We start from the raw sequence: 26108 nt of genomic DNA, 5'->3' as shown, positions 1-26108 counted from the left end.
AAAAGACAATAAAGTAATATAATCTGCTAAATGGGTATCACAGTGGGGTAGTTTTAATGAGCAAATATGTAACAACATGATAATATTATGTATTTTCACTCCGAATAAAGACATGGAAAAAGAAATAGAATGGGAAGATTATAAAAGTCAAGTAAAGTCAATGACAAATGGAAGTAGATTCCCATAAGACTTAAGATAGATTAGCGTGTATATTTATGTATCAAATCAATAAAAACACTTTAATCCGCTGTAGGCTGCACGCAAGTATAGAAATCGAGCAGTCATAACACGTATTTGTACTTTTAAATATATTTCAATGAACATAACCTCTTGTAGAAAGAGCCACGCTGACAGTGGTTATCATATTATACGAATGTTAAATATGCTTTCTATACAGTGGGCCGTAATTTATTATCTGTTTTCCTTATTTTATATTTCGATTTCCAGTTTGGAGACTATAGACGAATTTACACTTATTATTTTTCATAGCAACGGAAGTTCAATTTCACGCATGTGCATGGCAAACTGCGTCGGACATGACCGGAGTCATGGCACACATGTACATCTACAAAAAAAAACTTGACGTTCAATTATAACTGAAAAGAAGAAATAGTGACATTTTTCTAAGTGGAAAAAATATTTACCAATCATACTGTTAATCGAAATGTACCAAAGCCGTGGAAGCATATCTAGCCAGTTTAAATAAATTAGTTCAGTCATTATGAAAATAAAGAAATCAAATGAAAAGACATTGAATTTATATATCAAATAAAGATATTGGTAGAAATTAAATGTTGAGAAAAGGGAATCTCCATTTGCGTACATGGCATTTTTAATGAAAATTGTATTTGGTGAAAATTTAGAAGTTTTATCATATTAATGTTTTTCCCAGTTTATTTAGTTTATTGTCTCATCCAATATACATGTTAACATGACATTATACAACTATGGCACATATTATATTACATGTTAATGGCTGTTCAATACTGAACTATATGAGACAGTATTTAAAAAAAAATATTAAAAGTCTATATATATCACAAAATTATATATATTATTATTATCTATTACATTCATGATGATGACCAGAACCATATCAGGCACCCAACTGGCAACCGAAAATGTATAGTATTAAAACATTATCAGATGAGGTGTCTTGATACAGACCTTGCCAGCATCCTAAATGTAAAGGTGTATTTAGCATGAGATCATTACAAAAATTGAAACAAAATTGCACATTTACAAGATAAAAGTTATGTAGCCATTGCTAATCCAATTATTAAGAACTGCCATAAAATTAACATATAATAAGAGACTGATAACTGTAAATTGGAGCACTAGTGCGCATATAAAAAACATTTTAAAAGATCGAATATCACCTCTGGTCAGACCAGAAGAGAACTGATTAGCAATGACTATATAAACTCTAATAAAAGATTTACACACATACATTAAAACAATTTACATTTCTGTTATGATACGCATTAGATATAATAAAATAATATGCATTGTATACAAAAAGGAAAACATTTAAACATGTTAAGTGTGACCAAATAAAAATATATATGCCCTGAACTGGACAAGGGATGTCAGCATAATAAGAGACAAATAATCCAGTTAAAGGCACATATAAAACATCGCTCAACATGTCCAAATAAATCCCATTAACATTTTCTATACAATTATTCATATAAGAAGTTGGTCCTGGCTTTAAGTATGTCATAACATAATTTGGAGCTGACTCTTAACATTTGTTGATTTGAGAGTATAAATTTTAGCTTATCAAGATCAGATAGACTATTATATGAAGTATCAATCTCATTTGCTTTAACAATAGCAGTATCCCTGAGCGTTTGATACAGTGGACAATACAACAGTACATGCACTTCATTCTCAACACCATTTTTACAAATTGGACAGACGCGTTGTTCTTCTAGGATATTTTCATATCGACCAGTTTCTAAACGGAGGGGGGCGACTCCGCACCTGAATTTAGCCAGAGCAGTTTTATGAGATCTAGGTATATTTGTATTTTCAACATACATTTCAGTTTCAAATACAGATTTAAATTGTGAATATGTCCTTAGTTTGTTCCTTCCTCTACCACTAGGACCAATAACATTCTGTATACCAGTTCTCCAGTCGTTTATAAAAGAATCCATTGTACTATCAACAATTTTACGACAATAACTTTTCGAAGACATATTTAAACAATTATCTAAAGTATTAAGTAGATTATAAGTAGACATATGTTTTCGGTACTGGTTTTGCCAGTTTTTACAACTACTACTATTTTTATTATCACAGTATTTAAAAATTTTTACGTTAATTCTAGTATCATCCATTCTAAGTAATCTATGCCAATGCTGGGATGCAGAGCCCCACTGTTTCACATGAGGGGGCCGCCAAGCACACTCACCATAAATAGCATTGTTAGGAGTATATTTTCCCAAGCCCAGGAAAAATCTCATAGCACGGTTCTGGACGGCATTAATACTTGAAAAAGATTTAGTTCCCCAGATGGCAGCACCATATGCTATGACTGGCCATACTGTACTATCATACAACTTGGTAAATGCTTTATATGGCATGCCACCAAATGACTTAAATCGTGCTATGAGAAGTCCCAGGGCCCTACCAGCACTCTGGGCAACAGTCTTCGCCATGACATCGTAATCAAGAAACTCGGTCAATAACAATCCCAAGTAAGTGTAATTGGCAACAACCTTTAACGCATGATCCCCACATGTAAAAGTATGTGAAGTTCTTGGAACTGAACATGGTCTAAAATGTACTACATTGCTTTTAAGTGGATTAACAAGCATAGTGTTCATAGAACACCAATAATTTAACATATCTAACATAAACTGTAAACCATCTTCATTCTCAGCAATAAGAACAATATCATCTGCATATAAAAGTATACAAATTTTCTCATCAGTATCAATACTAATACCCTTATTGGCTGATTTTATAGAGACAGCAAGGTCATTTATGAACAGATTAAACAACAATGGTGATAATGAACAGCCCTGTCTTAATCCACATTTGACATCAAACCAATCAGTATATAAGCCATTTACTCTAACGCTAGATGTAACTTGACAATACAAAGATTTTAATGCATTCATAATTTTTCCACTAAGACCTACTTCAGCCTTACTTAATTTATTCCATAAAATACTCCTATTAATATAGTCGTACGCTTTCTTAAAATCTATAAAAGCACAAAAGGTAGATTTCTTGGCCCTTTTTCTAGTATCTATAATATTAGTAAGAGAAGATATTTGATCAACAGTACTTCTGTTTTTCCTGAAACCGTTTTGTTCGTCTACTAGAATGTTATTTGATTCTACCCATTTTGACAGTCTATCATTCAAAATAGAACAGTAGATTTTATACATAGCACATGACAATGCAATTCCTCTATATGACAAAGGGTCTCTAGTATCAGCTGTATTTGACTTAGGAATTGGACTAATAATAACTCTACCCCATTCAGTGGGGATAGTACCAGTATTGAAACATACGTTGTATAACACATGCAAAAATGAAATAGAACATGGGTTTTTAAGAATATCCACAGGTATTGTATCTACACCAGAAGATTTCCCAGATTTTGCTTTAGTAATAGCTTTTTCAACTTCCAGAACAGAAATATTTTCGTTTAAACAGTCACATGAGCTTCTATTATGGTCCTCAAAATTAATTGTATGCACATTAATTTCAACATTGTGTTGCCTATCAACAAATAAACTACTAAAATCACGCTTCCATTTGTTTAAAACAACATGAATATTATTAGAAACTGACCCATCATCACAAATAACCTCTAATGGAATATTCTTTTTCTTTGAATGCCCGACCCCTATCTTGCCTATGGTTTCCCAAAATTCTTGATCATTATTCTTCCCATGTGCTGTGATTCTCAAAGCTGAAATACTTAAAAGATTTTCTAATCAACAGGGTGAAGTGATTAACGTTGATAAGACTCAATACTTTTATTAATTGATAAAGCTATTTATGGAATGTAGCGGAAACAATTATTGCAGTTGCATAACAATTACCTAATAATACCTGGTGAAAGTTATCAATTCATTCAACAACAAATAGCCGCATACAACTTGTTGTACAAAGATTTAGTTTGGAAAAAGAAAAACATGTAAATCATCTTCGGAGTATAAAGAGAATTATTAGTTCGATTTTTCATTTTTCTACGCCCTTTTTTCTAAAAATGGATCTTTACTTTATTACTGGAAACATTAACTTCTTGCTCGGTGGTTTTTTTTGTTTGTTTGTTTTATCTCCACTTTTTCCGATGCTTTACGTTGTTTTATTATCTAACAGACGCCCGCCAATACTTTCTCTGTTATTCTTGTGTTGTATTTTGATTTCCATAGCAACGAAAGTTCTATTTTACGCACGACAAATTGCATAGGACATGATCGGAGGTACATCAAACATATACATGTACAAAAAGCTTGATATTCAATTTTGTCAAATTTAATACATGTACGAGATGAAATAATGACTTTTTAGTGCAAAAAATATTTACGAATCCCCTATGTTGATCAGAATGTACATCCGCTGCGGATGCGCAGGCTGGTCTGGATCCATGCTGGTCGCAAACCCACTATGTTGGCTTTCTCATGGCGCGGCTCAAATCATTATTACAATAATGAAAATCAAATGAAAAATCCTTGATTTTATACATCAAGTACAGATATTGTTAGAAATGAAATGTTAAAAAAAAGAAACACCATTAGCGTAAATAGCATATTTAAATGAAAATTGGGGGCCCCCGTGGCCGAGTGGTTAAGGTCGCTGACTTCAAATCACTTGCCCCTCGTCGATGTGGGTTCGAGCCTCACTCGGGGCGTTCAATTCTTCATGTGAGGAAGCTATCCAGCTGGCTTACGGAAGGTCGGTGGTTCCACCCAGGTGCCCGCTCGTGATGAAATAATGCACGGAGGGACACCTGGGGTCTTCTTCCAACATCAAAGCTGGAAAGTCGCCATATGACTTAAAAAAAAAAAAAAAAAAAAAAAAAAAAAAAGACTGTGTCGGTGCGACGTTAAACCCAACAATAAATAAATAAATAAATAAATGAAAACTGTACTTGCTGAGAATTTAGATGTTTTATAATGACGTTCTTGTCCCGCTATGTGACATTCAAAGCTGAAATACTTTACAGATTTTCTACTCAACAAGGTGGAGTGGCTAAGGTTTATAAGACTCAATAGTTTTATCCTTATTTAGAATGTAAACTAATTATTAATTGATACAATCTATTTATGGAATGTAGTAAACACAACTGAGATTGTTAATGGGGGAGATATCAAGAAGGTATTTCTATAATTATAATTATCCTGTCATAAAACATTTTACTGTCAAACTCAATTTTATGAACTTCTTCAGGAAAGCTACGGTATGTTTTTTTTTAACTTTTAAGATAATTTGAAAGAAACAAAGAAGCGACACGCACCTTTCGAAATGATGCGTTCTAGAATTGCCCTGGTCCTACAGAATAGTAATGTTCTTTCAGATTTGCTTGATAGCAAAACATATGACACATTATTTAAGATCAGTGTTAATTTTCATCAAGAGAAAACTGAAGGAATCAGTACATGTATAAGCATTAAAATAATGATGACGATTTCACTACTCACGAATGGGATGATTTATATTTATTTTCATATCTTATTGAAGCATGAATAGGTTTTATAAAGAATATTTCCGTAAAATTAACGAATTAAGACGTACATTTTTTTCATATACATTGTAGTTTAATAGTTTACAATATTTCATTTGTTTTCCCTACGAAAACCTTACAATTTTAAATTCACGTACACTCAGTTCCAAAAGAAAGTGTGCACTTAGTTTTCTGTTATTTTTTTCTCGGTTATTTTCATGAAAACTTATAATGTTTGGTACCAAAATTTAAATCAGTTCGTAAACAAATTGGTGTGCATTTTAGATTTTGAGTTATACCTGAGAGTTAGTGTATGAAAAAATGAAACAAAAACGTCGGGGAATTTTTTGAAATATTTAAACTTAAAAAGTGCACACTTTCTTTTAGAACTGAGTATATGGCGTTGATAATCGTGATCAGCAATGAACTAAATTTACATTAAAGACTTGTTACGTTTAATTCTATCTATGAATAATTTAGATGATAAACGCCCCAGAATTATCTGATATCTAAAGGATTATATGAGATCGCGAATGAAGTCAAGACAAGACAAGTATGACGTTTACTTTCCTTCATTATTTGGTGAATTATTTAAGTCAGGCACGTTAGACTCTAGCGAATCCTTTGAGGCAGCAATTTTTGATATCAGTTAACCAGATTCTCTGTCTGACAAAACTAACTGTGTTAAATAGCTCAGAATTTTGAGGAGAAAAAGAACTAACTCGAATGTCTGCGGCGTTCTATTAAACTCCAGGTGGATTTTTACGCAATTATTCTGTTTGCATCCTATCACACAATAAAAATGGACAAAAATGGAAGATGATCAATTGCAGCGAAAGAAAATGAATTGAAATTAGATTTAAACAGAATTTTGCACGAGCATATTGTGAAAAATCCTGTAGAAAACCTTTTCAGAACATTTGTTTACAAAATTGAAGCCTCTGACAATTTTCAAAATAACTTAGCATTTACAATGACCTGATCGTGTTCAGTATTACTTTCGGCTCTCTGAATCTTATCTAAAGAAACAGATCACGAAATGCAGAAAAGGACCATCAAATCAAAATGTCAAATCAACAGGAAATTGTTTTAAAACACATATCGTAGGAATATCATCAAGGGAATCTTTAAGTTTTTAATTAAATACAATGGTAGAAAACTTCAAAGCATCCGAATCTATACATCTATTGCTACAACTAAAGTATCTGTCACACCTTACCGGAATGCGTTAAAGAACATCCGACGGAGATGATAAAAAAAAGCACTTGTCCTGTTTTTGTCCAGTTTGCGTCCGTTGATGTCCGGTAACGCTGACATGGAACGGGTCAACCGGAGGTGTTCTGGGCACTGACAGTAGTAAATGTACAAATAATATTGTGCTAATACATTTAGAATTAGCCCCAGACGTTGTGCTCATCCGGTACCAGTTGCTGACTATGAATGAAATGCGCCAATAGTGACGTAATATAACTGTGACGTCACCAATGGCGGAAAACAAATCGATAATGTAGGTCAGCGGGTGACTTTCTTTAGGCACTACGAAGTGCTCGTGACATGACATATCGTGTATTTCACAAGACAAGCACAAAAATAAATTTACTATTCTAGATATTTTTCTTTTCGCCATTAAATCATCATTACGCTTGCAGTCATGTCTGAAAGACTGAAGTACCTCGATTACGACAATTTCAAATAGTCGTTGCTTGTGACTCTGTGGACGGACCGTCAGGGGAGGTAACTAGAGTCACGGATTGGGACTACTGAGTAGCCAGACTAAGTAGCATCATAAATCTCAGTATATGATCTCCGACAGCAATTAAAGGTGTTTTGTCCATAATAGGCCTACTTCCCTCTTTAATACGTTTTATAAAGGAATAGCCTGCACCATTGTCTGTTAGATCTATTGTAAGTCCCAATGCATCCTCGGATTTTGTAACTTCAACTATCTTAGGTTGCCCTTTAATATGTGCAAAAATGAAATCTTCTAGACCAATCTGTCCTCCTAGTAATTTGGTCATATCAATCTTGTGTGTATTTAATGTACAAAATAATATCTGAAAGATAAAAACATCACATATATATCAAATGAAAGGTAAGTAATACAGAACATGACGTAACAATGACAACTTTTACAAAGTAACATTATATTGCTATGGGAAGTGCACAAGGAACTCCTTTGAATATTATCATTGCTACAGGTGCCATACACTTGACCCCATTATTAAAAGGAAAGAATTTGACCATAAAACATGGCTCGAACCAACACTGGTGTCAGACTGAGGGGCTATCGTACAACAGGTACCATAACTTAAACTACAAAGTGCCAGTTTTGACAGGCATCTACATTTTTTTTCAGACAAGTGCTCGTTATCAATATCATTTATACTTTAGTGGTCTATTGAGCTTTTAATATTTAAAAAAAGTTACAAACATTAAAAATACAATCTTCAATCACAGATACAGAACTATATCATCTACACTTTAATATGGATGAATAAGAATGATAAATAATCAAACACCCTTTAATAAATTATAAATGATATTTCAACAAAGATTAAAAAAATCTTTAATTTCATTTATTAATATTTTTGAGTTTTTCCAACATAATTATTGTGACAAAGCATCGCATTGTGTCCGACATTAAGTGTTAAGTGTGATAACTCTGTCAAAATTCAAATCAGGTTTATGGGTATTGTTTCTCCTGGTGTAGATTTTGACAGTAAATAACTATTTTAAGTTTCAAGACTAAAGCTTTGATAGTAACAGAAACATTTGACTTTATCAAAAACTTTAACCAAAAAATTCTAAGTTAAAAGGGGCATAACTCTGTCAAAATTCAAATCAGAGTTATGGGGATTGTTTCTTCTTGTGTAGACTTTGATAGTAAATAATTATCTTAAGTTTCAAGTCAAAAGCTTAGTCAAAATAATTTGACGTTCAGATTGTTTTATATTTGTGAGTGGCAATCTAACGTCAAAACTTTGAAGGACCAAAATAATGGAAGATAAACACATGGTAAACGTTGATCGTGTACAGTACATACAAAGGTTTAAATCACCAGAAAATTCATAGTTTTGGATATTATTTGATAATTTTTACATAGATTAATGAGGAATCAATCTCCTTTCGATACATGTAAGTTTCATTTGAATTTATGGCCAATTTGCGAAATAATCGGCATTATTATCGGTATTATTTCCAAGTCTGATTATACATTTTATTGGCGTGTTCAGGTTCATAGCTTTTTAGATGAGTTATGGCCCTTTATATATCATAATATACGTCCAGGCATATGCTTCGATACAACCAGGATAAATTACACAAAACTTCACAAAAAAATGATCATTCCCAAGCCTAGTTATGCATATCTCGGGAATGTTCCGGTTCAGTGTTTTTCAGCAATAACTGTTATGGCCCTTGATTTGACATCTTTTTCAGTGTTTACACTACTTGCTATATACAACTGGGCTGAATTTCACAAAATAGAAAAATTGGAAACTCCACAGGTCGTTCAACACGACAAAACGAAAATGTTGCAGGCTCGGTTTGATTGAGCCTGTTCATGAACGGTAGTGGAAATGCATGCTACCGTCCACGCCCTCTAGCCCCGGGTTGAGCAGAACTCCACATTTACACATGCTAAAAGTACAAAAAGCAATTTAGAGACATCCGCAGATGTATTCATACGGCGGTGCACATGGAACCTTCAATGATACACGTGTTAAGGCGTGTAATTCCATGAAAAGAGGCGTATGGTCCCCAGATAAAATAATGGGTTTGCCCCAAACGAGAAAACAATGGGCAGAACTAAACAAACTGGAATTTATAAGGGGGATTTGAGGTTATGGAGCCAGCATATCACAGGAACTGTCAAAAGACAAAATTAAAAAGTAGGGGTGTAACGATACATCGAACTATCGATGCATTGCGATACTAAGTGTCCCGATAGCATGCATCGATAGAAAAGTCACGATCCAATAACAATCGCCGATAGTTCCTTCAACAATCGATAGTTTCGATAGTTTTGAAATTTTTGTAAATACAGAAATAATTTATAATTTATAAACCAAGAAACAGAGCCAGCTTTCATTTGCGCCTCGGATAATGTTAACGTCTCCATTACAATAATTACCCTCACGGAATTAAACTACCATAAAGGACCGAGAAGTCTGGGAGATAATTAATAAATTTAGTTTCTTAGAAACTTTGATTAAATATATTTAAATAACCTGTTAATTTTAGATGAGAAAATGTACTATGGACATGGAGAAAGAAGGCTATATACTTGTATTATACAGCAAACTGTTCGGTAGGGCCCTTCATTTAGTGCTGGTACACCTTAATCCGATCCGTTAATTTTCATCTTTTTTGATGCTTTGGGTTATTAAACATGTTGACATTCGCAACAAAATGGCCGATTCGTTTGAGTATACCTTGCATAGGTTTATTGTTTTACTTATTTTTCCAAAGCCAAGGAAGGCAAGAAATATTCAATGTTAGTATTATTTCTGTCCGTTTCAGTTATACAAACATCTCAATGTGTGTTAACAGCAATTATAAACAGTGCCGTCTCTTACACTGTGTAACAATGCCAGTTGGTAGCTTTACTGTATAAAATATGATGGCCGATAACTATTGCAATAGTATCGCAATAGTAACCTGCAATAGAATAGTATCGCAATAGTTTTTAAGCAATATCAATAGTATTGCAATAGTCAAAATTGGCCTCAATAGTCACCCCTATTAAAAAGCAGGCACAATATCCATGGGGTGATTATACAATACCCAAGGCTATGAAAGTGGGAGTTTTGGAAACACCCAGGCCGAAACGGTCATGATGAGAAACTAAACAGTACCAATAACACGACATAAAAGACGTGCTGAACGATCTGAGAAGATCGAAATATAACAGCCCTGATTGAATGTACGGGTAGACATTTTTACGGCCGCCTCACGAGTGTTTAGTGTAACAGAATAGCTGAGCATATCAAAATCATGTTCTGAATAAAGGAATTCCAGCGGAGACATGACCCTTGATTTGTCAACTGTTTTGATCTGTGCTACTATACCACTGGTTGGAGTTGCAACAAACTTCATAGGAGTTACCACTCCCAAGCTGGTTGTGTACAAAGAAGAAGAAAAATAAAAAAATGACGACGACGACGATGATGATGATCATGATAATAAAGTAGGTAAAAATAATGATGATGATTATTTGTTGATGTAGACGACGACGTCGACGGCGACAACGACGACGACGATGATGATAATTGGATGATGATGATGATAATGATAATAATGGTGTTTGTGAAAATAATAATGATAGTGATTCGATGATGCTGTTGTTCTTGTTGCTATTGTTGATGATGGTGATGATGATGATGATTTTGGTGACAGCAATGATGATGATGATTTGACGATGCCACGATTTTTGTTGTTGTTGTTGATGATGACGATGAGGATGATGGTGATTGCTTCTGAATGTGTTTTGAGTCGTTTAACAAATATGAAGCAATGTCGTGTTAAATGTGGCAAATTGCTATGACGAGAAAGTTGGTTACTTATTCCTTATTCCTTTTTCGAATAAGAATAAGTAACAAGGTACTTTTTATTACTTATTCCTTATTCATATGCGAATAAGTAATAGACACATTAACACCAGATAAAGTCTCATCTCCTACAAAACGTGTTCTGAACACATCTCATATCTATTTCACCGAAAACTCATATAAGTCGAATAAGGAATTAGTAACTGGTTTCATTTTGTTACAGTACAGTAACTTATACCTTAATTATTCAAACGCGAATAAGTAACAGACAAATAAGCACCATATAAGGTATGACGGTATTAAAAACATTTCTTCTTTGAGTCATATTAAATTGTCAAAGTCTGCAGTGTTTTATTTTACTTTTCCTTTCTTTCACTTGTTGCCAGACCTTGTTCCTTGTATAAAATAATCCAAATCCTCTTGAAAACACAGAAAAAAAACAATATGTCGACCATAATGCAAGAGCACCGGCTAACTTCGAATGACATTATTGTAAACAATGTATTCTTCCGCAAACTTGCCCAGCATCCTCAGCTGTCACTAAGCAACATCACAAAACTACATATAACCATCTTCCATATATCTGACCTCTTCTAAAATACTCTAGAAGTCTATTTTTACTGATTAAATTGAAAATAAAAGCAATACCTAGCATGAAAATGCCCTTTTTAACCAAAAACATATTGAACTATATAGTGTCAGGGACTACATTCGATTGGACCACGTAGGAATACCAACGCATTACTACAGTCATGCCTATAAGAAAAAAATGTTAACTAAGATTTCAAAAATATGCCAATTTTTAGGTATTGTAATGTATAATGAATAAATTCGAGAAGTTTCAACCTAATATGCTCAATGGAGACGTCACAAATGACATTTCTGTACGGCTACCCAAACCGGTTTCAAACATCATCATTTCGGCTATTTTTTCCACAACACAGTATGCGTAGATTTTTAGCGATAATTCAAGAAACCCGTCAAAATTTAAAATAAAACTGGTCTGGAGGAATGCGAAATAGTAGAATAAGTACCATAAAAAGTGATTTTTTTACTCTTTTCCACAACTGCCAAAATTAGGCCAGTTACACCTAAAAAAATCATGAAAAAAAAAAAAGTACAAAAAAAAGTCACTTCTTTTAAAATTGTCATCAATTTTTCCCCTTTTTCAGTAACAAATGTCTTTAAAAGTACTTTAATCAAACAAATTGACATATCAACAGTATGTAATGAAAAGCTGCTATAGCAGAAGCCTTGTTTTCTTCATACATTGTCACAAATTGAGTTAATGGGCTTAGAAATAAAAAAAAAGTATCTGTGGCTCTAAAACTATATTTATTATTATTGCAGAAGACAAAAAATAATAATGAACTACATACTGACCTGGAAGTACTTTTACGTATGACGGTATTAAAAACATTTCTTCTTTGAGTCATATTAAATTGTCAAAGTCTACAGTGTTTTATTTACTTTTCCTTTCTTTCACTTGTTGCAAGGCCTTGTTCCTTGTATAAAATAATCCAAATCCTATTGAAAACACAGAAAAAAAACAATCTGTCGACCATAATGCAAGAGCACCGGCTAACTTAGAATGACATCACTATTGTAAACAATGTATTCTTCCGCAAACTTGCTCAGCATCCTCAGCTGTCACTAAGCAACATCACAAAACTACATATAACCATCTTCCATATATCTGACCTCTTCTAAAATACTCTAGAAGGCTATTCTTACTGATTTAATTGAAAATAAAAGCAATACCTAGCATGAAAATGCCTTTTTTTACAAAAAAAAATTGAACTATATAGTGTCAGGGACTACATTCGATTGGACCACGTAGGAATACCGGCGCATTGCTACCGTCATACCTACACTGTAAATGTAAGTGTTAAGGAACTGAACACTCTTTGTACGCCAATTTGCAACAGATATTGAACGCGTCTTTGCGTTCAAAATCCTAACACTAGTGTTCAAATTTTTAACACTAGCTGCTCAAAGAAAGAACGCCCGATGAACAGCCAGGTGTTCTTTTTTAACACCAGACATGTTCTATTTTTTAATGTTAGTGTTCAGATTGGTAACACCTACAGTTCCGTAAATGAACAGTCTGTGAACACCCAGGTGTTCTTTTGTTTAACTCCGGACGTGTTCAATTCCAATGCAACAGATATTGAACGCCTAGAACATGTTCAAAAACATGGACGTTAAGAAGTTGAACATACTGCATTCAGATTTGAACACTGGATAAGAGACATGTTTTTCTAAGGGATATTTGTTATACATAATAACATTTACTGCTGAAAAAAAACTTTTTTTCAAAAAACTACCAACACCATGTGCAACTACTTAATCTGACTATTTTACAAGCTTTTTATGTACATGTATAGTATTCTTTAGTTGTATTTCAAACATACCTGAAAAAACTGTCATAAAAAAAGAAGATATTATGCTTTGAACATAATTTCCTGTAAAAGTGTTTCCTGTCCTAAATATTTTAGAAACTGTGTAAAAAAATACCATAATGAAAAAATATTGACAGAATTTTGTACTGCTGCAAATAGACGATGGTCCTAATCAAAGTTTCAAAGATAAAATGGTACTAAAGAAAAGTTCAGGATATTTTTTAACAAAAAGACACTGGCATATGACTATGACTTTTTCCCAAAGCAAATAAATCAGGTAAGGTTGGAAATACTAGTTACAAAATTATTTCATCAGTGGCACAAAACCAACATTTCGATTAGACATAACCTTGACAGACTTATACAATAATATAGAAAGATATATTAATATTTTATTCTTGCATACAGCTCAGAACATAAGAAAGTACACATTTATTTATGAATTACTGTAATATGCAATAATATATATATATATATATATATACAATTTCATTTGTAAAATGTTAAAAACCTGCCCAGTCCCAGTTGCATTTAGAAAGTACCAACATGTCTGCTCAGAACTAATAGTAACATTTTGAGAATGCCAATCAATTTGTTCAGTAACAATAAGTCAATTTTGTAAAATATGTCCCTGCTCAGTACCAAAAACACTATTTTGAAAATCCCAGTAATATTATTTGAAAAATGTCAATCTATCTGCTCAGAAGAGACCAGTGGTATTAGCATTACTGAAAACTATTCTCTGTCTTGAACTGCTGCATTTGATTTCAGCAAAATACAAACCAGAATGATATTTCAAAAGAAAGGGTGACTGCTAATTTTATTATCCTCCCAATACCTTAACCATGTAACTCATTTATTTAAATACTGTTCTATACTTCTCACAGAAAAATGATTTTCTTAACTTTCATTTGTATACTGTTCTTCAAATACAAATTGCTGCACAAATCCTAAAGACATTGCTTAAGAATGATATTCAATGTCGAAAACACAGAATGTTGCAAATAACTGAACTGCAAATAACACTGTACTCTCCCTATTGCACCTAGTGGCAGTACAATTTCATACTAAATAGGCTGTCTCTGCTTTGTCATTTCTGGTAAATATCACTAATTTTGGAGGAGTGTTTTCTTTTACCTCCAATGTGACCTCAAAGTCCTGTTCTTTAACAACCTGGCAAAAGAAAAATGGATTTCATTATATAAACAGCATTTAAATTTCTCAATATTGGAGCATTAATAAATTATTTGCTGTTTTCGAATAGGTACAGAGATGGATATTTGAATGTTGTATAAACCTATTAAATGCGAAATAATGCTTTATGTTAAAATTAGGTATATATGCTGATGTAAAATATCATACACCTTATTCATGAAAATCAGTAATTCAACTTATACTTCCAAAGGCCAGGCACTGTTTTATAAGAGCAGGTTTAAGTCGCAGCTAAAGGTTAAGAAAATCATACTAGCATTTATTGAGAGTATTGTTCAATGATTCTAGCGTACTAGTTTGTTTAACAGAACAGAAATATCATCTAACTTTAACAAACAAACCTCAGTGATGACTTTAGGAGTCTGGAAATGACATATGCCCTTCTTATTCCGATCAAACTTAGTTTCAACTTTTGTTCGTTATACGCTTTATGTAGAGCTATCAGACAGTTTCATTGTTTGAATAAGCAGCCAACTGCACCTGCTCAAGATGTGACCTAAAATAAAAGTTAAAGTATTTCATGTTCTTTAGTTCAACATTTGCAATACAACGACAACAACAACATAAGTGCTGCCTGTTTGAATTTACATGGAATATCTATCTAGTAAACACTATAGATCTGGCGGGTGGAACTTAAATATAAATTATGAACAAAGTATTCAAGCTAAGAAGATATGCAAATAGCAGAAAACTTACTTCATAACACATTATCCTTCCAGTTTCCTGTTTCCGCCAAACTTTAGACGCGTGTTGATGACGTACTCACGGTACTGATAGACGCTTTCTTGAAAAATTCTATTTTTAGACATAACACCGGCGTTCTCAGATAGAACATGCAATGAATGCCCCTGTTCATATAGAATTACCTGTCAATGTTTTCGTATAGTTATTTGATTTTTATGCATTCAGTGAAACTTCAATTAACAATATATCGGTAAAATAACTTACCCCTAGTTCATTAAAACTCAAAACAGTAAAATATGTCTAGACTTTTCTTGAAAGGCGATATAATATTGAATGCTGGCGTTCAAATTAAGCGTTCAAATCGTACACAGAACACTTGTACTAAACATCGGTGTTCAGAGTATAACATGTAGTGTTCCAAAATTGAATACAGATGAACGCGTCCGGTGTTCTCTCCATTTACAGTGTATAAAGTCTCGGCTCGTTCACCATTTCTTCAACATGATTTAATTACTCAGTATAAGACCTACATAATGTGTTCTGAACACATGTCATATCTTTTTCGCCGAGAAATGATATAAGTTGAATAAGGAATAAGTAACTAGCTCCCAATGTGGTTTATACCTGTATGAAAGCATAACAATAACATTTAATTCTTAATTACTCTATAGAGATATGCGTACCAAGATTTACGGGTACCCGTACACGTACTTTTTTGTAAACTCCAGTATAGAATGACAGAGTCTGTTAAAATTGCCCTTTACGTTAAAACATTGCTCGTCATGTTGATTTCGTAAAATTCTTTCACTTAGCAACACAAACACACATTATTTACTTCGTCTGTTTCATGGTTTTAGTGTAAAATCTATACATGTACTTATCTGAGTTCTTTTAGCAAAGTCAACGCTTACCTTACTGCTGTCTGATTTCAGATAGCTCTTATAACAAACTGACTAGCTGTATATCATTTTATAGATCGGAAATAATTTAGACGCCTTATTCGTGATAATTATGGAACTCCTTTAAACTTATTTCATGCATCACTATATACGTTGCTAACGGCATCATGGGAATTTAGGTCTAATAACCATGCGATTTTCCCACTAATTTAGACATAGTTTCACAATCCCAGATTTAAAATAAAAAATATTAAGACATTTTACATAAAATAGAAAAACAGAGGCGTCTGACACTATCTCTAATTTTTGTTCAACATAAAAATAACAGACTTACAAAAATGCAGACTTTATAAATGAGAGAACGGAGCAAAGTTTTTTTTTTCTTTTGTTCTTTTTTTTGGGGGGGGGGGGGTTTAACGTCGCACCGACACAATTTAAGGTCATATGGCGACTTTCCAGCTTTAATGGTGGAGGAAGACCCCAGGTGCCCCTCCGTGCATAGTTTCATCACGAGCGGGCACCTGGGTAGAACCACCGACCTTCCTTAAGCCAGCTGGATGGCTTCCTCACGTGAAGAATTCTACGCCCCAAATGAGGTTTCGAACCCACATCGATGAGGGGCAAATGGTTTGAAGTCAACGACCCTAACCACTCGGCCACGGAGGCCCGCAAAGTTGTATTTTTAACTGTATGACTGTACTGAGTCTCTATGACGGCTATGCTGATGCTTCGAAATATTTCCATATGCATGTATCTATAACTATTTTAAAGTTTTCGTATCTCTGTAGACAAAGCTAATTACTTGATGTTTATAATAGCTACGCTAAAAATAGTGGAGATCAGTGTTTACTAACTGTTGCATACCACACAACTTAGTTGGTTTATCTAGATATATACATTGTACCACTAACTTTGAAATCCACACTAAGCGTCTACAGATTTTAATAATTAAGCTCATATGTCGCCGTAAAATAGTATTATAATAAAGTCTTCCTGAGCCATCTTCCGGCATTTAAATACAAAACAAAATGTTTGTATAGTCATCAGATGAAACAATATAATACAATGCAATTTAGATCAGGTATTTGAAATCAATAACGTCTATCAAAATGTTTAGGCTCATAATTATGGGTGCTTATATATCTATACAGACAACTAAGACGTTATATAAACTGTACCAAAGCCTTATTACATCCGATTTTCGAGCAACATTTTTCAAAAATGTTTACCTTCCAAATATAACTTGAAGAAGCTTTTTCATATTGTATGTTACAACTCATTCATTGAAACCAAAAAAAAAAAAAAAAAAAAATACTGTCAGTTTTTTTTTCTATCCTAATCGAGCAGTACTAATAAGACCATTCATAGCTTTGTCATAAAGCAAACCGGATCAAATATTTCACGAAAAAATATATACAAGGATATGTCTAATGAGCAAGTTAATTTGTAAAGGCTTTACAATCTGCTATATCTTAGTCAATGATGAAGTTTTTGCAATGTTTGTGCTTGCAGTATAACCTTTAGCTATTCTGTCCAGTTGACAGTATTTTTACTTGACAGGGTCACTGATTTGAAATTTTGACGCTATCACTTCCTTTCTATAGTATGTCACGTGACTAGTTGTTCATGTTACAGAATTGTGTTACAGCAGTATATAAGAATTTCGAGCATTAGTGAGCAATTGGAAAAAGCAGAAAAGTATTTTTTGTATGTTTAAAAGTTAAAATAGACGAAGTTTCAAATAAAAGAAATTATCGGATTGACACTATTCAAAACTCATGGAGTAGTAGAATGTTGGATATCTATCGGAGCAGAGCAGCTTTCTCAAAAGTATTTTCGTTTTCTTTTAAGAAATATATATCATTGTGAACCAGTTAATATTTGGAATTACCAGAAAGATCATTCTACTACAAATCAGTTAATCAATGTATTAATTAGTTCTACTCGTGACTTAATCTATTCATTTTATTTCAGCTTGATAAATTACGTGCATCTGAGCCAAGTCCGAAAGTAAGATTCCCAGTAAGCTCAAGAATAAAAGAAACGAGTACAACCTTTGAATTTGCTGTAGGTTGCAAAGGTGTTTTGTGAAGAAATAAGTGCTTTAAACTATCTAACATACAATCTGTTGGAATGAATATGCATGAACATAAGAAATTGTGGAAACTGCAAGATCATGTACATCCCGGGTGTTAATAAAAGAGCAAGCCAATTATATAAGTTATAGGGCTTCGACTCTGTAAAAGTTATATGTAAATTCAGTTATACTTTGACCGAGACATCGTACTTCCCAGTGACTGCTATTCGGCACCGGTACGTGGTGCTGAATGAAATACGCCTACAGTGGTATGACAAGAACGTGATGTCATCACTAGCAAAAATGGCGAAAAATAACAACAACGAAAAAGGAACGATGATATAACTGAAAGGGTGATTTTCTACGAGTAGTACAAAACTTATTTTGCGTTGTACAAAAACATGCTGTAGAGAAAATCAGCTATTTGGAGTCATTTCATCTTTTGATACTTAAATAATCATTGCGGTAACAATCATGTCTGGAAGACTGAAGTACATCGATTACGCTGAGATAAAAAATACACAGTCATGTAAAACGTATACACAGCAGTAAAAAAAAAAAGGTTTAAGATAAAGTTAATAACTTATTATATAAAAATCTAACAAGAGCGCCGCAAAGCGGGGCAATATACGCCTGAATGGTTACATCAGAGGATGGGAGCAAAATTTAAAGAACTTGACTGTTGAAGCACAAAGGACAGGAACAAAAAAAGAAATTCAACAACAAAAAATTCTAAGTCCACAAAATAATTCTTACCAGGTAAAGTTATGTCAAAATAGATGTAATAAAAAAGTTTCAAAATAAGCTATTTATAGTAACAAAAAAGGGAAGTACATGTAATTAAAAATATATTGTAAGAGAACAAAACGGGATCTGCCAAATAAAAACAAGTGCACTGCAAGGCATAGCAATATACACAAAACAAAGTCATATATGCCCTTTGACCCCTAAGTGTGACCTTGACCTTGAAGCCAGTCATCCAAAACATGCGCTCTGCACGTCGCTTCAGTGCGGTGAACATTTGTGCAAGGTTACTTTGAAATCCTTCAAGCTGTTCAAGAGTTACAGTGCGGACACAGCAAAGTCATATATGACCTTTCACTCCTAAGTGTGACCTTTACCTTGAAGCTAATCATCCGAAACAAGCGCTCTGTATGTCGTCTCAGTGTGGTGAACATTTGTGCCAAGTTTCTTTGAAATCCTTCAAGCAGTTCAAGAGTTACAGAGCGGACACGAAACACACTCATATGACATTTGACACCTTAGTGTGACCTTGACCTTGAAATGAGATATCCAAAGCATGCGCTCTGCACGTCGTCTCGATGTGGTGAACATTTGTGTCAAGTTCCTTTGAAATCCTTCAAGAGGTTCAAGAGTTACAGAGCGGACACGAAATTGCTAACGGACGGACACCGGGACCATAACATAATACGTCCCTTCGGGCGTATAACAAAATGTTGTCATTTTGTAATACCGTCATTAATATTCATTCTTCTTCTTCTTCTTCTTATCGTTCGCGAGTGTAGTCATAACGTGTGGCAATTGGTCTGCTGATGCGTCAAGTGTAGTGTGCTGTGTGTTGTGTGCTTGTCACCTTCCGCTTTCAGCCTCCACCGCTGGCTAGCCTTCTGGTGAAAAAGGAGCCGAGTGCGTAAGTTTTCCCTACCAGTATATAGCCTCTCTGCAGACAAACCCTTTTGCAGTGCCTCCGAGTTGGCGCCACACGGTAACTGAGCACCTTGCGGCATCAGGCAGAATGGCTGGGTACTCGGAGGAGGTCTTCTCCCCCCCCCCCCCCCCCCCCCCCCCAGACATGTGGCATGCCAGGCCCACCGGTGTGTGGACACGCCCTGATGCCTATGAACAGACCCCCAACTATGGGACAAATAGCTCCTGTGTTTCCAGGATAGGGTTTTAACTCGGAACTAAGGGTGAGGTAACCCCGAAAGAAACCTAGAGAGTTGAAGACAGAGGTGCTGGGCCGTTGTCACACTCTTAACGAACCACAGCACCATGCAATATCGCTATCGCTATTAATATTCATGAATAGGAAATTATTTTAATAATAAAACACTGCAGTAAAGTTATACGGCTAGTGCCTCAGTTCCTGTTAAAATGTAGAAAGAAACCCGTGACATGGCAAACTGAGTCATTATGGAATCTGTGATACTTAAGAAAGATATGGCATTAGGTGTACTTTGATATTTATATAACCTGTCCAATCGTAGTCACTTATTTGAAGCCGAATAACACTATGTTGTCAAAAATGAATTAGATAATAAACAGATGCTTTAGTATCTAAAAATCTTATCTACTATCGTTTTCAATGACGTCGAATAACACAGAATTCGAAGTTGTCCTGAAATCCGTGACACTTTGCTCACAAAAGCGTTATCAAGGCTCGTCACAGCATTTGTTATGTAGATCTTCTTCACGAAAGATTTGTAGATTGATTTGAATACTTACACAGAAATATAGACGGTAAGATCTGTTGTAATTCACCGCTATTAGGTCGTAAGATTTTCCCACTCCCATTTTATATTAAGTAGGACAATAGGTGGTCTACATTCTCTGAATTTTCAAAGTGAAAAGACCAAGATTTTAAGGCGAAAAGCTTATTCTACTTTTAAAAATACAGAAAGAAAGAAACGAATAAATGATTGTTTACTTATTGATCATAATTTGACTAGAACAGGGAATTATCTGAAGTCAGAATATGGTTTTTAAATAAGAAAACGGGCGTTTTCATATATGCCTTTTTTCTGTGACGTCATGTATATATTTTATCTACGCTTGTCATAAAAAGGAAAAATATACCTACCACTGTATTTGTTTCCGTTTTCCTGCGAGACATTCTCACACAGTATGTTTCTCATTTGTTTTCCATCAACAAGATACATGATGAGCCATGCCTGCATGACTCACGTTCATAGATGTGCCATGCCTGCATTACTCACTTTTAGAGATGAGCCATGCCTGCATGACTCACTTTCAGAGACATACTGAGACATCCACGGATGACTCATTTCAAACGACTACTATGTAGATGAGACATCCATGGATGACTCACATTCATAGTTGATCCATCCATGGATGGCTCACCTCAGTTCATCGTAATTTAACTGAGTCATCCACGGATGCCACTTCAAGATCCAACGATATGTAGCTGAGCCATCCACGGATGACTCATTTCCGAGGTAGGCATTCACAGAAAACTCAATCTACGCGACAAAAGCCTGTATCCCTTTGTTGAATGGTGACTTATCTCAGCTTTATGATATCTGAAACTTTCAAACGCCACACATTGATCCCTCCTTATTCTTACAATATATTGTATGAAAAAGTTTGTAATTTTACACCAATTTTATGATCTTATAGAAAATCCTTCAAATTTTGGCGCAGATATAGAACATCCAATACTGACTTCTCACTTTGACAGCTAAAATGAGTCAAGTTGGTCTAAATCTCAATCAGTAGTTCTGCCTTTAAAGGGAGTTTCATGATTATCTCTCACGCTAAAATGCATGTACCATCACGTTAAATTTAATTGTGCAGTGTGGCGTGTGCATATTTAATTTTCAATTAAGTCTCAAACAAATTAAAATAATACATAGAGGATATACATGGTTGTCTTTTCATATTGAATTTATTAAACGAGTTGAATAAAATAACAAAATGCGAGGCTCTGCCGAGCATTTTATCAATTCTATTCAGAGTTTAATAATGCATGTGGAAAGACACTAATGTATACTAGTATTCTTTTTATCCCTTTAAATTTTTTCTAGATGAAACATCAAAAATTTCTTCTATCTTTACCTATTATAGACCAAGTAAATTCACCCAACGTCTCCAAGAAATAAATGACGTCAACGTCAATGTCAATGCTTTACTACACTAGTTTATTATCAACTTATGTATTACATACATTATTCTATTATCAGACTAGGAAGCGGGTTCTTATTGAAAGAAATTTTCCAAGTAAATACATATATATACTGCAACTCTTTTTGAGTATTTTTCTTTAAAATTGCCTGTTTCCATCGCATCCTAAAGCTGGAATACTCAGTTTTATAAAACACTTGCATAATTGATATTTTTCTGTGAATAAACGTAAATCAAAAACATGCAACTATGAAGTTTATTTGAAGTTTAATACACAATTCAATCACAAACATTATATTGAAATCAAATGGACCTTTATAAACTTCGAATATGTAAAGTGGCACGAGAATAAAAAGAACCGCGTATAAACATCAGTCTGCAATGTTACTTCTTGAATGTTTCCAATTCGGAAAAAAATAATGCAACACTGAAATTATAGATCATGTGAAAAACGTTTTTCATCCTTTTTTTCTCCATATTATTAGTGTACGTAATTCCATGCCGAAACATTTCTCACAGGAAAACATTAAGTGTTTAGTCTCAAATGCGTGAAAGATTGACGTTGTAATGAAGTCCAACGATACATACAGTGTTTTTAGCATTACAACAACCCACGTCCCTTAACCAAATCAAATTAAGAATCAGAGTGTTTACAAATCATTTTAAGGTTCATTTTATCTATTTGGTTATATCCTAACACGTTAATATTCATTTTTGAAGTATATACTCCCTAGACCATTACTCTATATATCAGTCGAGAAAGTTGTTTCTATCTGCCAAATTTATTATATGAGCCGCACCATGAGAAAATCAACAAAGTGCATTTGCGACCAGCTTGGATCCAGACCAGCCTGCGCATCCGCGCAGTCTGGTCAGGATCCATGCTGTTCGCTAACGGTTTCTCTAATTGCAATAGACTCTTAAAGCGAACAGCATGGATCCTGACCAGACTGCGCGGATGCGCAGGCTGGTCTGGATCCACGCTGGTCGCAAATGCACTATGTTGGTTTTCTCATGGTGCGGCTCATATATTCTTATTGAGAAAAGCAATGAATATATAAGTTTAAACTGAAACTTTACTTTATGGGATGCAAACAAACAAATGAGCTGAAAATTAAAAGAAACTATCAAGGGTCAAATGAACTGACGACTGACGGAAGAACAGATAACACCACGTGCCTTTATGCAAACGATAGATTTTATGCATAAAAGTATCACAGTCATATACAGAGAGTATAGTGGTATGAAATTATAATTAATAGCATATGTAACTGGTAGCCGAGCTAAGTGAGTTAGAGAGTGGAAATGCACTTATATTATATTTATATTGTTTCCCGTGCAGCTTATAAGATCCAGATGTAGATAACAATATGTTTAACCTTGTGTATCAGAATGAGACTTTGTAGCAATCACCTTGCACAGTCTCCAAGAGACAGTTGATGAAATAGTTTAATTCAGAACCGCACTGTGGTCACTCTATGGTAAGGTTTCAAACAACCGAAAAAAACATTTTTGTTGATTTAGATTTATGATTTGTATCGTTTAAATTGTTTAGTATTTTCAATATCCTTTACCGCTTGTCAACACGCAAGGCTACATTTTCGCTTGATTTACCCTCTTAATGACAGATCTGTGTTACTCTTATATGATCGCAAATGTAATCATGTGTTTTAGTCTTGCAGGCGCGATTGAGTAAATCGTGTTTATTAAGTCAGTTAACACAACTGATGTATGATTCAGACTGTGTAAAATATGAAAATTTAATAACTATTGTTTAATTACTTACACAAGAAATGTATGAATCACATTGTGTATAATTCCAAAACATTTTAAGTTATTTTTATTAGACAATTATATATAAGTTATTATTATAATCATGCATTGTCTACCAATAACCATGATATACTTATTACCGTGAATGTCCTGTGTTGACACTTCACATAAATTGTGCTTAGAAATTGTGGTAATATGTGCATGTTGCTGGCGATAGCTGTGTCGAAAACGATTGCGATCTGTTTAATTAATATGTTGTTTTGCGAAATAATGCTTTTGTTTACATCAGCTGTTTAGTCAACTGACCATTACTTCTAGGAGCTAGTCTAAGCGTTCTTCAATTCTATGTGAAAATATTCTAACTGAACATCTTCTTGCTTCCAATTTGGTTATAAAAGTATCCCCACGCTTATATTGAACATATACTGAAAATCACTAATTTTTTCAATTTCTTTACTGTAGAGGCAAATTAACTATACTTTCCAAACCATGACAACTTATTAACACATATGTAGGTGTTCTTGACTTTATAAACAAAACAATGGTATATTTATAACTGAAATAGGGTAAAAGCTTCTTGATTCCATTTAAGGTGGAATGCGCCTAATTTGAAGTTATCGGGTTTCGTTTCGAAATTTTGATTAATATAAAATCAGCATATTCCTCGTAGACTGCGGATTTTACTTACGAGTATTTTATGCTACCAGAATTAACTGATTGGGAGGCGTATTGTTTTTTCTCAGTCTGTTTATCACAAAAGTTTACCTTTCTTACAGGGTACCGTTGAGAGTACCGTTGCTGGCCGTATTGGTATAATTCTAGAAACATCCTAGCATAAGTTACAAGCAAATTATCCGGACCGCGAAAATCACCCAAATTCCGGAATTTCACACATGTCACGACCTGTAGAAAATTCATGATTTTTTAAGGTACAGTTGCTGGACGTTTTGGTACACATTTTTCAAAAGAGGTCACTGCTTAGTATTCTAGGACCATCCTAGCATCAATTGCAAGCAAAATATCCTGACCGCCAAAGTCACCCAAACTCAGGAATTTTGCACTGGTCTCGACCTGTAGAAAATAGCCAATATTCGAGGATACCGTTGCTGGCTGTTTTGGTACTAATATACGTATGGTATTCAAAATAGGTCACTGCCTGGTATTCTAAGGACCATCCTAGCATTAATTGCAAGCAAACTATCCGGACCGCCAAATTAACCCAAACTGAGGAAATTGCCACAGATCCCGACCTGTAGAAAATTGACGATTTTTGAGGGTCCGTTGCTGGCCGTTTTGGTACTAATTTTTCAAAGTAGGTCACTGCTTGGTATCTAGGACCACCCTTAATTGCAAGCAAAATATCCTGACCGTCAAAATTAACCAAAATTCCGAAATTTAGCACAGGTCCCGACATGTAAAATAATTTACGATTTTTCAAGGTACCGTTGTGGGTGTTTTTGTACTAATTTTACAAATTATTCAAAGTAGGTCACTGCTTAGTATTCTAGGACCGTCCTAATTGCAATTAAAATATCCGGACCGCCAAAATCACCCAAATTCCGGAATTTTGCACAGGTCCCGACTTGAAGAAAATTGACGATTTTTGAGTACTAATGGCCGTTTTGGTACTAATTTTTCAAAATAGGTCACTGCTTGGTATTCTAGAACCATCCTAGGATCAACTGCAAGCAAAATATCCGGACCGCCAAAATCTACCAAATTCCGTAATTTTACACATGTCCGGATACCGTTGCTGGTCATTTTGGCACTAATTTATGAAAGTAAGTCACTGCTTGGTATTCTAGGAACATCCTAGCATCAATTGCAAGCAAAATATCCGGACGCCAAAATCACCTAAATTCCGGAATTTTGCACAGGTCCCGACCTGTAGAAAATCGACGATTTCTGAAAGTACCGTTGCTGGCCGTTTTGGCACTA

At 34.3% G+C, this 26108-nt stretch overlaps 1 long non-coding RNA gene across 1 annotated transcript; it reads right to left on the bottom strand.

Moving 5' to 3' along the window:
* Positions 1-14144: 14144 nt before the first annotated feature.
* LOC128556066 (uncharacterized) lies at positions 14145-16002 on the bottom strand. The gene is made up of 3 exons (XR_008370420.1): positions 15552-16002; positions 15197-15351; positions 14145-14816 (listed from the first exon to the last, which is right to left on the bottom strand). It is a non-coding gene; the product is annotated as an uncharacterized LOC128556066 (long non-coding RNA).
* Positions 16003-26108: the final 10106 nt, after the last annotated feature.

This window comes from Mercenaria mercenaria, chromosome 3 (genome assembly GCF_021730395.1).
Source record: "Mercenaria mercenaria strain notata chromosome 3, MADL_Memer_1, whole genome shotgun sequence".
Lineage (NCBI taxonomy): Eukaryota > Metazoa > Mollusca > Bivalvia > Venerida > Veneridae > Mercenaria > Mercenaria mercenaria.
Note: the sequence above shows the minus strand (reverse complement) of the source record. Positions and strands in the feature narration are given on the sequence as shown.